The 17,192-nt window shown below is 41.8% G+C and overlaps 1 protein-coding gene across 10 annotated transcripts in view; it reads left to right on the forward strand.

Moving 5' to 3' along the window:
- The first annotated feature begins 224 nt into the window (after nt 1-224).
- Nucleotides 225-17,192, forward strand: part of Pam (peptidylglycine alpha-amidating monooxygenase) — a 286,594-nt gene continuing 269,626 nt past the window's right edge. For 5 of the 10 annotated variants that reach the window (XM_085696112.2, XM_085696123.2, XM_085696126.2 and 2 more), the window contains exon 1: nt 226-371. The gene's annotated coding sequence lies outside the window, so the exon portion shown is untranslated. Of the gene's footprint in view, nt 372-17,192 lie in introns of all 10 variants that reach the window. The other 5 variants (XM_085696100.2, XM_085696107.2, XM_085696114.2 and 2 more) reach the window with 2 other exon arrangements.

The raw sequence follows: 17,192 nt of genomic DNA on the forward strand, positions 1-17,192 counted from the left end.
CACTGAACTGGGGTGGCCTGAAAGGACCCAGGGCGCCGCGTTGTCCCAGAGACTTTCGGGCCTTTGGTTCGCACGTGAGTCCAGACACCCGCCAAGCGCAACCAGGGAGCTGGCCGGCCGGCGCTGGGCTTGGAGGGAGGGCTGGAGGCGGAGCGGAGGCAGGGGCGCAGCCGGGAGCCGCCCCAGGGGGAGGGACCGGGAGGTCCGGGAGCCCAGAGCGCGACCGGGGAGGAGGGAGCCAGGCAGCCCGGACAGCCGCCGGAGCCGCGTGCTCAACCTGTCCCCGCCCCGGGAACCGGAGCCTCCAACTAACTCCGCCCGCCGCCGGCGGGCTCGGGCTTCCGTCCCGGAGAGAGCCTGCGGCCGCGCAGGTTGGTGCGACCCGTGCGGGGCGCGGAGGGGAGCGGGGCTGGCGCGGAGCGGGGCGCGGAAGTTGGGCAGAGGCCGGGCGGGGATCGGGCTGCTGGTCCCTCCGTTTCCTGGCTCGGGGACCGTGGTGGATTTCCTCCGGCGCTGCCGGGGTCAGGGCATCTGACGTCCCGAGCCTTCCTGGCATTCCCCAGTCCCGTGGTTGTCAGCGCCACCGCGTTCTCCTCTCCTGCTGTCCTCACCGTCGCCCCTAACTGCGCCCTCGCCTTTTGGGTCGCTTTTGTTCATTCGCCTTGGTTTGCTTTTGTCCCATTTTGAACAACTCTAAGTGATAGTGGGGAGAACCGCGGGACCCTGGACCGGTCCTGAGGACTTTGTTTGGGGGGTCGTAGGGGCTGCCACGAAGGTTGAGAGCGACAAGGCAATGGAAAAGCAACTGGGGCACTGAAGTCCTGGCAAGTGCCGGGAAGCTTGGGAATTACCTGTCCTCATCGCTGCGGTGCCTGCCCAGCTCTGCTCTCTCCCCGCCGATTTGCCAGCCTTAGAATGTGTGTAATATGCCAGGGAGGGGTGCTTGCTCTGCTAGGAAGGATGTCAAATGTCAAGCACCCGCCAGCCACTTCCTATACTAATTCAGTCTGATTGGATCACCTTCTCTCTGTGGCCTTGGTACTCTCTCCCGTCACACTCTCTGTTGTCCTGGACAAAATATATGCTGTTCTGCTTAGAGCCCGTTGGGACGATTTAGGGGTGTGATGTGGTGGTTTTGAGTCAAGGTCTCTTGTCTAGTGAACCTCCGTGCTATTGGGTCCCTGCCTTGGGGGTCAGAGTTCGGTGCTAAAGCTTAGATACGGTGATGATTCTGAATGATTTGGCCTGGAGCTCTTTAAGCTGGAGAGGCACAGCATGAGTCTTCTGGAAGCGGTTAATGGTGTTCAGAGTTGAAACTGTCCTTTACTCGGCAAACCCTGTGTCCGAGCTGTGAATCTCTATCCCCATGAATTCGACTACCAGGAAGACACTATTGGCCTCTGCCTTTATACTGAAGAACTTTGTTTGCTTCGGATGTTTTGTTTTCTCTACAGTCTTGTTTCCATCCTGCAAGTAAATGTAAATTTAATTTTGGAAGAAAATCTTCATCTTTGTGAGTCACCATGTGGCTACTGGGATTTGAACTCAGGGCCTGGAAGAGTTGCCATGGCTCTTTACCGCTGAGCTATCATCTCTCCAGGCCCTGCAAGTCTTCATCCGGGTAAAGTGAGTTCAAATGCGTACTATCTGAACTTGATCATCACAGGCACGAGAGTCATTGTTTAATGTCTTTCTACCTGCCTTAAGGGGAAAGAACTGAGAAAGTCAGATTTACACTTTGTATTAAATGGCAAATTCTGTCATTCATGTATTCCCAATTTAATAGACATTTTCACCAGTCCATGTCTTGTGCAACGCAGTCTGTTGGGCGCTTTAAAGAGCAAGACGTGGAATATATTTCTTGCCCTAAAGGGCTTTCTAAACTCATTTAGTGACACCCATATCTTTATTTGGATCCAACATAGGCTAGTAACTGTATGTGACTATCAAGAATGTACTATCCGAGGCCCTTTTTGATCATAATTTGGTGAAGCTGCCTCACAGATTGGAATAAATACCAGGTTCTCTAAGGTTACTCATATTTCACTAAATAGAGGTACATTTGGAAAATTAATTTTTCTAGAGTCAAAGTTTAGAAAAGCGTTCTATAAGACAGTGGTGCTCGACCTTCCAAATGCTGCGAACTCTTAATACAGTTTCTCAGATTGTGGTGGCCCCCAACCATAAAATTATTTTGTTGCTACTTTATAACTGTAATTTTGTTGCTGTTATGTATCTTAATAATGTAATCAGATGTGCAGGACATCTTATATGTGACCCACACGAAAGGGTCCTTTGTCCCCCAAAGGGTCATGATTCACCGCTTGAGAGCCCCTGCTATAGGGTGTATTATGTGGTAAGTAAATATGAAAAGACTGTCATGATTTCAACCAAAACATCAATTGGCTTTGGGTCCACATCCATGTTTTTCTCATGCACTTGGGAAGAAAATTATAATGCCTAAAAAATAACTAGAGAATGTAGGATTTTTGTTTTGTTCTTATGACCGTAATTTAAAATAACTGTATTATATTAATTTATTTAATTGTGGGGAGGCACGGGCACATAGTTGGAAATCACAGGACAAGCTGGGTTTTAGGAAACAAACTCAAGTGTCACACTTGAGAGCAAGCACCTTTACCCACAGAGCCATCTTGTCCACCCACAAATGTACAGTTTTCAACAGAGTGATGCTTGAACGCTGTTTTAGCTGCTTTCCTGTTGCTGTGATTAAGCACTATGCTCAAAAAACAACTTCTCAAAGATAGGGTCCCATACCCAATGCTTTCTGTAGCCTTTTTAAACACCACCACCCACCAGGGACCCAGTATCCAACTACTAAACTATAGCACGACTAATAAAAACCCAGAGGCAGATATTGGGGTTCAACCTGAAGATCAGAAAAGCAAAGCAGCCAAGCCACGAGAGAGCTCTTACCTCAGTGAAACCTTCAGACTGAAAAAGAGTGAGTTCCTGTCTCATCCCTCTTTATATTCCTCTCTAGAGCTTGATTAAGGGTGTGTATCACCACCACTGCCGGGCCTCTATGGCTGACTAGTGTGGCTGCTGGGATTAAAGGTGTGTGCCACCACTGCTTGGCCTGTATGACTGACTAGTGTGGCTGCTTTGCACTGACCTTCAGGCAAGCTCTATTTATTAAAATACAAATGAAATACCACTACAGTAAACCTATGTACACTAAACATTTCTTATTCAGACCACCACAGATACATAAATGTCGGATGAGCTCTGGGTTGTCTCTGCAAATTTGACTTAAGTTAAGTGAAACCCGTTTCTTTGCATTTTAGCTAAAAAACAAACAAACAAAAACAACAACAAAAAACACCAAAACCAACCAAATCAAACACATAATAATGATGATGATGATGATAATAGAATTTATTCTGAATGCTTTTGAATTTTGAAAAAGGTCAAAATAGTCTCAGTGAGAATTATTTTAAAACCAATTCTTTCTTATTAAGCTTGGAACATAGCATAAGTAAGATGTCTGTTTGGAAAAGATTGGTCCAGGCTCTTCCCTTCCAACTAAGTTGCATTTTATGTGATGTAATGACATGGATTCTTTCCCTAGTTCTAATGAGTATATATCTACCTGTTGGGTGGAGTTTCTTATGCTGCATGCATATGGGCCTTTGAGAATTGATTGAAGCCACACAATGAGGCATGGCAGGCTGAAGGACAGCCTGAGGGATGTAGTTTTATCTTTGCTGCCTCCCTTATAGCTCAGTGTATTTGTTATCCTATTCATAAAATGAGATTAAAGATTCTTATCATTGCCTTGATAACTGTGTGGTTTGATGAAATAGCTATGAATAACACACTTGAGAGCTTCTTGTTCTGTAGGAACTCTCTTCCCTTTAACTCCTTTAGGCTGGGAGAGCTAATTGTTAAACTATATAAAAATAGATCAGACAGTCTATGAATAAAATGTTGTTGGTTTTGTGTGCTATCAAGTCTACTTGGAGAACCTGTATTCATTGTATTATCTCTCTCATAGGTCTTTTGTTTGTTTGTTCTTGTTTTATTTTAAAATGGAGTTTGGTATACTGATCAGACTAACATCATATTTATGGTCCTAAAGACTATTGAGTGCTGATTATAGATAAACCTGTATCATGCCTAACATCTAATTATTTCATAATGCTGAGATGAAGACCCGCAACTAATGCAAGGTAGATGCATAGTTCTGTGGTTTATTTCTAACCCTTATGTGGTCAGGGCACAATAAATAATCTGTTTGTAAATAAGGTATGGCTAAAAGTTTTTGGCTTTGGAGTCTGGTGGGCCTGGGTTGTTCCCCAAGTATTTACCTGTTCTTTATTTTTGGAAAGTTATATAAGTTTTCAGACCACTCAGTTTTATCATCAACAAAATGGGATTAATGGAAGTACTTATGTAAATGAACTCTTGAAAAGAATAGATACACGAGCTACACTAACCAAGAGACTCTTTTGAGCTTCACTAGCCATTAAATGTGGGGAGTGGGAGGGAATGGCAATTCAAAGGGCTGAAATTAAAAGTAGTGCATGACGTACATGAATATATACCCAGAATTTTCTGAAGTAGATATTCCTCATCTAAATTGTGTTCAGCCATTTATTCAACAAACACTTATCAATTCTCTACCACATGCTTGAAGTTTACATAGACTGACATATGGCGTTACTCAAGAAAGACATAGCTACTCTCCCCTAATTTCAATGTCAGTTTTGTAAACAAATTCATAGAACAATGCCACTTGTTTCATGATGAGAGAAGTATCGAGGGTCACAGGAAATGGGATGGGATGTCAGGTCCTGGATGCTCAAGCGTAAAAGCATCCTCTATATTCTTTGGGTTGGGGGTAGGCAGTGGTCAGTGAAAATGTCAGAGGAAGCGAGTCCCCTAAGATCTGAAGCATGAATGTTTGGAGAGTTGAAAGATGTTCCAGATCCCCAGGAACCTGAGAATGGAAGTCAAATGAATAGGGTAAACGAGGAAATGAATGTGAGCAAGAAGGACCGGTGTGGGTGTCCGGGAAACCCAGCCCTTATTACCGGGGAACCAGCCAAGTGTTCTCAGGTTGAGATGGAAGCCAGAGTTTGTCAGGTGTTGAGAATTTTAAGAGATGTACTTACAATTTACATTTATGAAATATCTCAGAATGTGAAATGCTCAAATATTTTTTTAAAAAAATTACGATTGTGTAAAACAAGCTAAATAGATCAGTAAGTGTAATTCAACCCAAGGCCACTACATTATCTTCATAACTATAGAGGTGAAAGAAGTTTTGTGTGGCTTAACACATATACTTTAGAAGGACACACACACTTTAGAAGGGGACATGCCCACAGATAGACACAAAGTGACAACACCCAGCACAGCAGAACTGGCTGAGGGCAGTTTTTGATTCTGAAAGCCAGTAGGTGACAGTAAAGATCGAAATAGGATTGACACAGTTGGATTTGTGTTACCAGGTACATTCTGGGTCCCCTGTAGAGAACACTTAGGAGGAGGCAGTATTAGAAGAAGGATAATCATTTTGAAAGCTTGAAGTACTAGCAAGAATTATGGTGGTCACAAGCAAGTTACCTAAGACAGGGAGATGGTTGATTTCTGAGTTATTTGTTTTAGTAACATGTTGAGAGGTAATTCTCCACCAGTCACCCAAATTTCTGCATATCTATAATAAAAGAAAATACTGTTTTCATTGTATAGTCTCTTCTCAAGACCATTTATATCACGGATAACCTTCAAATGTAGAGGTAGTATTTTTTTCCTGTTAGAATAAAAAGAAATTAGATATAATGTTCAATATGCAAGATTCCAGTTTTATAGCCCAAAGTTCGCCTCCTCCATTATGAGTCAACGGGTGTTCAGGTCCCAACTGTCTGCCATGTGGGAATGGGGTTTCCGGGACCATTGTCACTCTTTCTGTTACTCTCTCTGTGAGTGGTGTCGTCCTTTTCTTTGACCCAGGCATTTTTTTTTCTCATCTCCTGATGTCCATGAGATGCTAACTTGATTGTTTTGGAGAGCCATCACCAATACTGTTTACATTAATAAAAAATGAAATAAAGTTTTAAAATGTCAACTCCCTAGTTGCACTACCCATGTTTCGGGTGTTTGACAGTCACTGCAGGGAATTACTAGTTTAAAACTTGAGATTGTTTCTGTGTCCATGGTAAGTAGGAGTTGATGATTTTGACAATATATGTATGATGCCGGTCTTTATGTTAGATTTGCATGAATTGCTCTATATAGATGGAATGTTTCAGTTTGAATATGATATACTTAGTTGGGAAGGAAAATTAAAAAGTTATTGGCACTGTTGTCGTGAAGTCACGTGATAACAGAAATTCTGTAGGTTTCAGATATGTGCCGAGGAGTCTGACCTTGTGCAAACTATCTTGAGTTTTTTTCTTAGTATGAAAAACCAAAAGCCCCTTTAGCTGTGTGCGTGTGGAACATATCTGCTCCAGCAGCTACCAGGCCTAGACTGACATAAGGTTAAAGAGAGGAACAAGGATTCCACATGGCTCCTGTCTAGAGAATTTAAGAGAACCAGCTCAGAAGAACCAGGAGGAATTGAACTTGACTAATAACAATGTAATACATTAAAGTACAACTTTGAGTGACCCAGGCGAGTCGAAAAGCAATGCCAACTAACCTCTTTGTCCCTTGTCAGTGAGGGGATGCTCCTTGTGAGCTGCATGGACCACAAAGTTAGAATTAAAAGCGTAGAAGATGCCAGGCCCAGCAGACAGCAGCCGCACACAGGAAAGACCGTTTTGTTTTTCTCTGTACAACTTTGAGAGTGGGGGTCTTGCCTGCTTGTCCTCTACGATACAGCTAAAGAAACAGCAGCGAAGGGGTAGCCCTCACCAGGTGACATTTCAACAGTAAAAAAATGTCTGATTACAAATGCAAGCTGTTACAGGATCCATTTACCATTGCCAAAAGATGTGTTAGAAAGAGTATTTGTAGACACTGGAGAGATGGCTCAGGGACTAAGAGCACATGTTGCTCTCGCAAAAGACCGGAGTCTGGTTACCAGAACCCTGTTAGGAAGCTCACAACTACCTGTCATTCAAGCTCCGGAGAGATCCTAAGACCTCTGGTCGACACTGGTGCCTGCACACATCTGAACATCTATACACACATACACATGATTAAAGAGATAATAAACATACATTAAACATATTTGTAGGACAATGACTTTTTACTTTCATAAAAACTAATTGAGAGTGCCAAAATTTTTGCACTTTAGAGTATTTAAATATTGTTTTTTTTTTTTTTTTTAAAAAATGTACCTGTATCCACAACCCAGACACCACCAAGAATGCTACCCTTTGCAGTTTGGGAACTTTTAAATGCGATAACTCAATATTGAATTACTATGATAACTGTAAGATTCAAAGAAAGCAGTTTTTGTAGGTTATACATGTCTTTCTTATTTACATTACCTGTTACAGCAAAAAGTCCTTGTCATTGTAGCTAATCCTCACATTTCGGTACTTTGGGGAAAGGCCCAGATACCTCTCTCTTAGGCTTGCACCAGTGTGGAGTCCATTGCAGAAAGCAGATGTTTGTTACCGGTGGCATTTTACTGTTTAGTTTTTAAATGTCGTTTTGCTAATTGTCTTTTATTTTAACTGTAAATTCTAAGGCATTATTTCTAACGGGTTTTTGAGAATGACCTGTGGTCGCCCCTACAATCCTTCTTCTCTACCTCTTTACATTTGTTGGAAGGGCTCATTCCATGGGGTTTCAGTTTCTTGTTTCAGTTTGCCACAGTTCTTACCAGTGCTGATGTTTCCCTTTGCTTCCATTCCCTGCCTATAAACTGTATGGGATTGGGAATCGCCATTCTTTTAACCTTGGGAGACAATCCGCACCAGCTTCTGGCTTCCTGTAGTAGGCAGGGGTTTAGACAACTGGTGGCAGTAAACAGGAGGACATTGTTGAAATTGTAGGTGTGCCCATCGCTCAGAAACAGAGCCAAGCTTCTTGCTGCGTTCTGCATGAGGAGGTTTGATGGAGGGAAAGGAAACCAGATTGTTTCTCATGCTCATCAATCTCCAGTCCTCCTTGAAAGAAGCCCACAGTAAGGAATTAATAGCAAACTAATAAACCCTTTCCTTCCCCCCAGAGAATTTAGAATTATATGGATTGTAATGTTTTGGAAGTAAAGCACTAACGATGGGGATTATAAAAGCAGGCCTTGTCCTTTAACCCAGGAGACCCTGTAGTGCACGGAAGTCCTGGTGTGGACATCTTCTCCAGCTGCACTTGAGTAACTTTAATCAGGAGCAAAGTGGCTTCTTCCTGTTATATGCCATTTTCTCCTGGCCCCTGCCTCACTCAGCTATTACTGGATGCCTAATCGACCAGAGGGAAATGTCTCTAAAACATTTTCCAGGGAGCTAAAGACTTTTTGGAGATTTTTTTTCCCCCCTCTTTCTTTTAGTATGGGAAATGCCAAGGAGAGAAAGCTGGGATGGGTTTTTGCAAAGGTAAATGTTTCCAGAACAGAATGATGAGTCAAGGAGCTGTTAATAGCATATGTAAATGTAACCTTTCACCCAGTTACTGTCACTACCTAAGTCATAACTATGTGGTTTCAGTAAATTGCTTGCACTGGTTCTTGTATAGTTCCTTAATGGAGCAGATTCTCTTGGCCCCATTGTTTTGCAGGCCATCCTGAGAGCTGTCCCAAAGTTTGTATTGTCATGGGCTTCCCTTTGCTGCTTCTGGTTTAATAGCACCTCACCATCAGATTATAGGTTTCCGCTGATTGATTCGCCCTCAACTTCAGTATTCGTAGAACCTTTGTATATTAATGTGTCAGAGATTGACTTCTAGTTCTCTGGTTCCCAATAAACTGCCTAACACTTATTTAACAAATATTCACTGCTAGCCTTATGTAAGAATATTCCTCTCTTCCCCCCACCCTTTCCTTACTGCTTATTTTCTCAGTGCTAAGGACGAAGTCCAGGATCTTGTGCTTGCCTGCGGATCTTGTACCTGCTAGACAAATGCTCAGCCTCAACTTCTATTTCAAGCTTGACACAGTATTCTTGACTTAAGAGATATGATAAGGGGGAAAACATGAACTATACTATCGTGGAGTAAAGGGTTAAGGAAAAAGACATTAATGACATGTACACATTATAACATTACAAATTTACAAATACTTGTCTTAGAAGAGAGGGAGATGGATTTGAACTGCACGGTGATCTTGTGGGCTTGCATAACAGGCGTCTGAAGAAGGAATTCTTGACTAATGCTGATGATCGGGTGGGTAAGTTTGTGGAAGGGTGGGAAGAATGTAGAGAAAAGTGTGATTTGTTCGGAAGACCTCTTACAGAAAGTAACGAGGTGAAAAGAAGTAATGGAGGCTAGCCTTTGGTCATAGGACTGGGTGAATCTGAACTGCTCCTGGCTCGGTTCATACAGAAAGTTCCTGGGTGCGTTAAAATTTTAGCTGCTATCCTGTCAACCATGGGACATGTTTAAGTAGCACCTGGGAACTCGATATGAGTGGTGGAGAAGATTCCCTGTCTAAGGAACATTGCAGCTTCACCTTGAAGAGGTTGGGTAGCTGCTGAGTCCATGAAAGTAGGAGAGATGAGATGTACCTGTGAGGAACTGCAGAGGTGGCTCACTGGTTAAGAGAACTGGCCGCTCTACTGGAAGGTCTAGGTTCAGGGACCAGCACCCACATGGTGGATCACAACTGTCTGTAGTTCCAGATCCAGAAGATTCCCTCTTCTGGCCTCCATGAGCTCTTCAGACATGGGTTTCATAGACATATATGCAGGCAAAACAGCAACATGCACACACACACACACACACAGAGAGAGAGAGAGACAGAGAGACAGAGAGAGACAGAGAGAGACAGAGAGAGACAGAGAGAGACACAGAGAGAGACACAGAGAGAGACAGAGAGAGAGAGATGTACCTGTGATGTGTACCAGAAAACAGGTAGTGAAGGTAGGAAATATTGTAGGGTTGTCGTCCACTGAATGTGAGGATAAGTTGAGACTTTTTCTTTTCTATTCAACAGACATTTTATGAGTCTCTACATAGATTTATGGGGTAGTTTCTGTGAGTAAACTGTGATCATGATATCAGAGACCTCTGTACTCATGAACTGGCATGTTAATAGTAGTGACAGGTAGTTATTAGACATGTAATTCTGGGAAGTAGCAAGTCCTAAAGAAATATAATACAGAGAGATTAATAACATAGAGAACGAGGGTGGATCCTCCTGGGTAGTGAAATCAGGAGAGCTGTTGCTGAGTAAATAGGCCTCAGCGAACCAGGTAAGCTAGCCATGAAACGATCCACAAAGCCAAAGGAAGAAATATGAGATCTTCAAGCAGGGAAAGGAACTCTGAGTCCAATCTGGCACCTCCACCACCATGACACCTGCCAGAGAATGAAAGTGCAGGGGGGCCAGTAATGTGGGAGTGAGAAAAGACAGGGTTCCAGGTCATCTTGCTACCCCACACTGAAAGCCTGGGGCTCTCTTTGATACCGAGAAGAGTGTCGGAGTCACATTCCATACCTGCCCTAATCTCCCATTGCTCTGCCACTCAGCCCGTGTTGGCACAACCTCCTAGGAGAGCGCCTTCATCGCATCGCCCCCGGCTCAAGAACTGACAGCGACAGGCACTTGTCCTCCTGTCAGTGATGAATCTTATCAGGCCAACTGAAGGGCCTCAGCCTTCACTCAACCCTCTTCTCCATTATTGTTTAGCGAAGGCCTTTCTCTGGGATTTCCATAGGCATTCGCATGGTCTATTCCCTTTCTGGACGCACATTGATTCATCATTTGTCTTCTTCCTATCATCCGGATTCCACTGCTTCTTTCCAGTTTTCTTCCTTTTGTTTTGTTTTGTTTTTTTTGTTTGTTTGTTTGTTCATTTGCTTTTTTCTTTTCCAAGTTCTCCTGAGTTATTCCTTTTTACATGCCTCATTGAGTGCCTTAGGCTACATGATCTGTGTGATTCCATTTTTGCCTTTTTCTTGGAGTCCCTTGAATAGGCACTGCCTCTAATGTGCCACCATTTGTTTCAAGTTAAAATATTGATGAGTTCATTGTTTTGTAGGAAAGCTCTGACATCAATACTTGCTTAGCCTCATGTTTGTGGAGGGCGTACTCCTGACCTCTGACACGTGCTGGAGTAATCTGACGAAGATCAAGTAGGTGTAAAGGCAAACACCATTTAAAATCACACAAAGGGAAAAAAAACCTAGCACGGGCAATAATCATAGGACTGTAATTATTATATTATATACTATATAATAGATATGTATGTTCTATATTATATTGTATTATATTATGTGATTAAACATTAGCCAGAAATTGTTCAGAAACAAATACACATCCTTTATAATTTGAATGAGTGTACAATCTTATAGTCTTAGTGTGTGCATATGTGTTTATGTTCCTTAATCTTTTGAGATAATGAGTTTTAGGGTGAGTATGAAAATCAATTTGGTCTTGAAGATAAAAGAGTTTCAAGGTCGCTCTCTGATACGTAGTTGAACAGAAGCAATAAAAGACTTCCTTTACACCAAATATTTAGCACGCCGAAAATTGTTATCTGTCAGTGTGGTTCTTGGAACCCCAGTGCATGCGCGAGAAAGGGTGGAAGTTGCCAAACACTCAGAAAGTCAACTTTCAGATTCTGTTACGGATGGAAGATGATAATCCTCCTCGTCATCACGCTGCAGTTGCCAGGAGTAGGTAAAGTCCACCTGGAAAGTGTGCTTTAAGGACATTCTTTTTCATATTTCACACGAGGGTACTTCCCACCCCTGCTTGTGTTGCAGGATGCTTTTTCCTGCAGTGTGGAGCCCTACTTCAGGGCTTCCAAGCTGCATGAGGCTTCCTGGTTCCCAGCCACCCTTAAGCTTTGGCCAGCTCCATCTCTAACATATGTGTTTATTTCCTAAAACTGCGGGGCCAGACATACCACAATGGGTGGCTTAAGCAACTGAAACTATTACCTCATGGTTCCAGAAGTTAGGAGTCTGCTGGGGTTTGTGCATGCCCCCCAAAAGAATGCACTGGAAAGAATTATGTGACTGTGTTTGGTTGTGGAACCGAATGTGAGGTAGTTAAGTTGTACGAATGAAGCCCTCAGGACTGCGGTGCCAATTACAGAGCGCTTCAGGCTGTGAGCTCAGGCTTGCTTTTTCTCAGGCCCTCTCTCACCCTTGCTTTCCATCGTGGGTTAATGAAGCAAGAAGATTTTGACGTTAGACTCCCTGAACTCAGGAACTGTGAGAAACTGAGTTTCTTTTCTTTGTGACTAGCACAGTTAGAGTATTCTGTTAGAGCAATAAGGGGCATGTGTTGGCTGGTTTGGGTCCTTCTGGAGTAGCTGGGCATACTCTGTCCTACACCCCTCTCTTGCCTTGTTGTTTGAGACGTTCTTTGGCTTGCAGATGTTCTCTGTTCTTCACATCTTCGTGGCTGACATTTTTCTCTTATGTCTGCCCCTTTGTCCAGGTTTTCCCTTTGTATGGGATACTGGGCCACCCTAATAACCTTTCCTTTACTTGATTACCTGCACAGGCCCCAATTTCTAAGTCTCATTCACTAGTCCTGGGAGGTAAGTTTTGAACATTGCTTTAGAGGCCAAAACTTACAACCATGCAATGCAGTATACATGCAAGAAGGTATAATCACAAACATGGCAAATTAATGTGCTACGAAAGTGTCTCATAAAGTAAATGAATTAGGCTCGCAGACAATATGACATAGCATATGACCCAGGGTAAAATAAGTGAAATACTTTATAAAATTGCGCGTGGAATTCTGAATTTTCATTATTATTTTAGAGTTCTGCAAGTCCTATTAATTAATTTTACTTGGGTAGAAATTAAAGTAGCGGTCTAGTCAAGAAAAAGAACAAAAGAACCAATTAATTTTCTTTCTAATTATAATAATACATCCAACTATTATACTGATGTCAGTGGCAAAATATGTGGTTCACATGTTTTTTTTTTATGTGGATTTTTTTGTATGTGCATAATCTTACCGTTTTAACTCCCCCCACCCCATTTCTGTCCTCTTTGCCTTTCTGTGCCTTTCCTGACTGGCTATCTCTGCTAAATGCTCAGGAGCGTGTATGGCTTTATCTTATGAGCTATGCTTGCCTTAGTTGATTTAAAAGCCTTTCCTCTTAGAGTTATATCTCATTAGTATTCTGGAATTTTTACATGTGTTTCTGTGTTAGTTTGTCTCGTGTGTGTGTGTGTGTGTGTGTGTGCATGTGTGTGTGTGTGTGTGCATGTGTGTGTGTGTGTGTGTGTGTGTTATTTTTCAATAATACAGGATGAGTTTGATACACCTTCGTCTCTTGATGTTGTGGAATGTGTAAGTTCTTTTGTTGCTCGGACTTACCAAGCTGTGCATTTTTCCTGGCGAGGTGAGCATGTATTACTCCTCGTATGTCCTCCTGTCCTGCCCTTAGGACAGTCTTCATGGCACCTGACTTGAAGTTGGCTTGCTGTTTCCTTGTGCACCTGACTGACCAGTTTTAAAGTTTAGCTATTTTCTGTTTTTAACAGAGTGACACACAAATCACACTGAGGGGCATATTGTATAGGAACTCATTCAGATCGAGTGAATAGAAATTGGATACTTGACTTTTGCCTTAGAAAAGTGGCTGTTTTGTTATCAACCCAGCAGCTTTCTTAGCCCAGCTCCTACATTCCAAATAGCTCTGTGCTATTTTTAAGGAGGTTTTCATTGCTTCTCTTTCATTAATTTGCTTCATTATTATAGCTGCATGGAGATTTTCACTATAGGAAAACAACCAGTAACTTTAATCCTGCTTATTATAAAATACAGTGCAAACAATGAATTTCAGCTTTCACTACTTATGCTACAAATACATTTCTTCTTTGCTGTCTTCTTTGCTGTACCTCTTATTAGGGATCTGCCAAGCCAAGTGGAACACCATCTTTACTTTTATTTTTAAGTATCTGTGTGTATGTGTGGGTGTTTGAGTGTGAATGTGTGTGTGTATGAGTGTATGTATGTGTGTGTGTGTATGTGAGTCTATGTGTGAGTGTGTGTTGTTTGTGGGGATGGTGCATGAGAATACAGATTCCTAAGTAGTGGAGAAAAGTCAGAAATCGTAGCTGGAGTTAGTTAGTTGCAAGCTGCTAAACTTAGGTCCTCCCCAAGAACAGCACATGCCTCTAACCACAGAGCCATCTCTCCAGCTCCAGGGCTCCACATTTCTAAAACTACAAAGGAATGCAAGACGTGCATGAAAATAATAAAAATTCAAATGCTTTAATATTTTTCAACCCATCGCTACTGTTCTTCCTCAGTTTTCAGGAAACTTGTCTTAAGTGTTTTTCCATCACAAGGTGGATGCTGCACGCAGTCAGGACAGTGCCTGAAGTGCTGGTAGCACAGATCACAAAATGTGGTGAGAAGATGCTCTGCTGTAGCATCCTGGCTGCAGTTGTGGGCAGTTCTGCAAGGCCATTTTAAAGGAGTGCCTTGTTCCTGGAGCCTGTGAAGACTATTTAAAAGTGTTCTTTTTGTTTTGGAAATTGTGTCTTGTTTCTTTAAGTTAGAATGTTTGTGTGTATTTATTTGTTCTTCCTAGGAAATGAGGACCATGGCACACCTGGGATCTCCCTGGTTTTCAGTGTTGTCTCTACTATGAGGCATATTGTATAGGGACTCATTCAGATTGAGTGAATAGAAATTGGATACTTGACTTTTGCCTTAGACATCTTTGGCATTCTGGGTACTTAGTCACTGAACTCTATAGCTGTTGGAGAAGGGAGGTCACTTGTTGGTTCCCGGCTGCCCAGCTAGCTTAGACCTGAAATGATCACATAGAAACTGTATTAATTAAATCACTGCTTGGCCCATTAGCTCTAGCTTCTTATTGGCTAATCTCTTATATATCAATTTAACCTATTTCTATTAATCTATATATCACCACATGACAGTGGCTTACTGGTTAAAGTTCCCAGCATCTGTCTCCACGGCTCCATCACTTCTCTCTGCCTTCACCCTTCTTCCTCCCAGCATTTAGCCTAGTTTTTCCCACCTAGTTCTGTTCTTTCCTGCCATAGGCTCAAAGCAGTTCTTTATTCATTAACCAATAAAAGCAACACATGAACAGAAGGACCTACCACACCATTTTCCCTTTCTGTTTAAACAAAAAGGAAGGCTGTAACATAGTAAAATTACATATAACAAAATAGTTATCAAGTAAGAATTACAATTACAATATTTTTATTTACGTTGTCTTTTATCATAACTAAGGAAAACTATAACTATCTATTCTTTAACTTCATTAAAAACTCCAGAAAGATATAATATTACCTAAGTAAGTAGGAAGTACATTGTCAGCAACTTCCAAAACTCTAGGATTGACAGAGACATATCACTGCCTGGATAGTCACCCAAAGTTTTTTTGTACCATTGGGACATCCATCTTCAGCCTACAGGCCCATAATATCCAGTAGACTTTTTCACAAAGCAGAAAATTTCAAAGACAGTTCCACCTATACTGGCAGTTTGTCTATCATATTGTGTGTGTGTGTGTGTGTGTGTGTGTGTGTGTGTTTGTGTGTGTGTGTGTGTGTGTGTGTCCTGCAGAATGTCTAGAAGACTCTTTCATGAAGCAGGAACCCCAAAGGATTGTCTCACCTTTAGGCAAGTTTAGCAGTCATTTTTTCTGGAGGTCCTGTGTGTCAAGTTTATCAAAAAGTCTAGGCAAGAGTAGTTTCTTGCCAAATGGCCAACCAACTCCATAAGGAGCCTCTTCAATGCCCATCATCCTCTTGAAGTAGTTTGGTGCTGCCAAGAGCAGATGTGTCTCACTGTCATGAAAAGTCTTAAGTTCTTAAACATTTTAAATGTCATATTTTGATGGTCTCCAAAAAATTTGAAGAATACCTATCTAATTGAAATATATCTCTGTACATCTAGAAAATCTAACTAACATGACTACAAGCTTGACTATTATAAGTGATTATCTATTAACCTATATTTTTAATTATACATTACATTTTCAAATGAGCTACACAAACATGATACCTCAATCAAGACCAGAAATGTACATATAACAGAATTGACCTTAAATTTGTATCAATAAACTAAGATCCATACCAATACAAATTATTCATATCTATATCATATCCTCCTTTCAAAGTAAACAAACATTTATAGACAATAAATTCTGGGAAGAGGAAAGCTCAGTCTGCAGTCATGACCCAAACACAGAGAAAGCAAGATGTGACTGTCTCACTGAGTAAGGTACCGAGCTACATGGCTAACATAGACAAGAATAATGGGCTAACATAAGTTATAAGAGTTAATAAGAAGTCTGAGTTACTAGGCCAATCAGTTCTATAGTTAATGTAGACCTCTGTGTGTTTCTTTGGGACTTAATGACTGCGGGAACTGGGCAGGACAAAAACTTCTGTCAGCACAAAGCCACCGGAATCATTTGCCTTATTTGATAAGCTTTCTTCATTTCTCAGATATAAATACAGAAATATATATTTTTGGAAAATACAGGTGCTTTTTTTGTGATGGTTAAGGGTATGGTCTCTGTAAGCAGTCTGACTGGGTTAAAACTCAAGCTTCAGCATTTACCAGCAGCGTGACTTAGAGCAGCCATGGAGGATCCCCATGCCTCAGTCTCGTTATCTCTGAGGTTGATTACTAATATTTAGCAGCAGAAGGAGACACTATTCTAAGCATGTCACATATCTCCAGCACTTTTTAATTAATTCTTGCAGCTATCCTGTGAAGTCGATGTCATTGTTTCCATTTACACAGAACGAAAATGAAGCGTACGAGGCTAATTTACCCAAGTTCACATAGATACCCAGAGCAAGGGCCAGGATTTGAAGTCACAGTTTTGGCTTGGGGGCCTGTGTCACCCTGGCCAAGTTGTCAAGTGGGAACAAATGAGGCCCTTAGTGATTGAACTAAAAAAAGGCACCAGGCATGTGTGAGCATTCTGTCCACTAAGACAGCAAGGATTGAAATGATTGTCTCCATGATGCTGCTTTCATAATAGTTTATAATGTTTTCAATGCTATTGTCTGTGAAAATTGCTTTGATAGTGTCTCTCTAGGTTTTTGTTTGTTTGTTTGTTTAAAGGCAGTAACACTGGTATTGGATCTCA

The sequence above is a fragment of the Myodes glareolus genome, chromosome 1 (genome assembly GCF_982192425.1).
Source record: "Myodes glareolus chromosome 1, mMyoGla1.1, whole genome shotgun sequence".
Classification (NCBI taxonomy): domain Eukaryota; kingdom Metazoa; phylum Chordata; class Mammalia; order Rodentia; family Cricetidae; genus Myodes; species Myodes glareolus.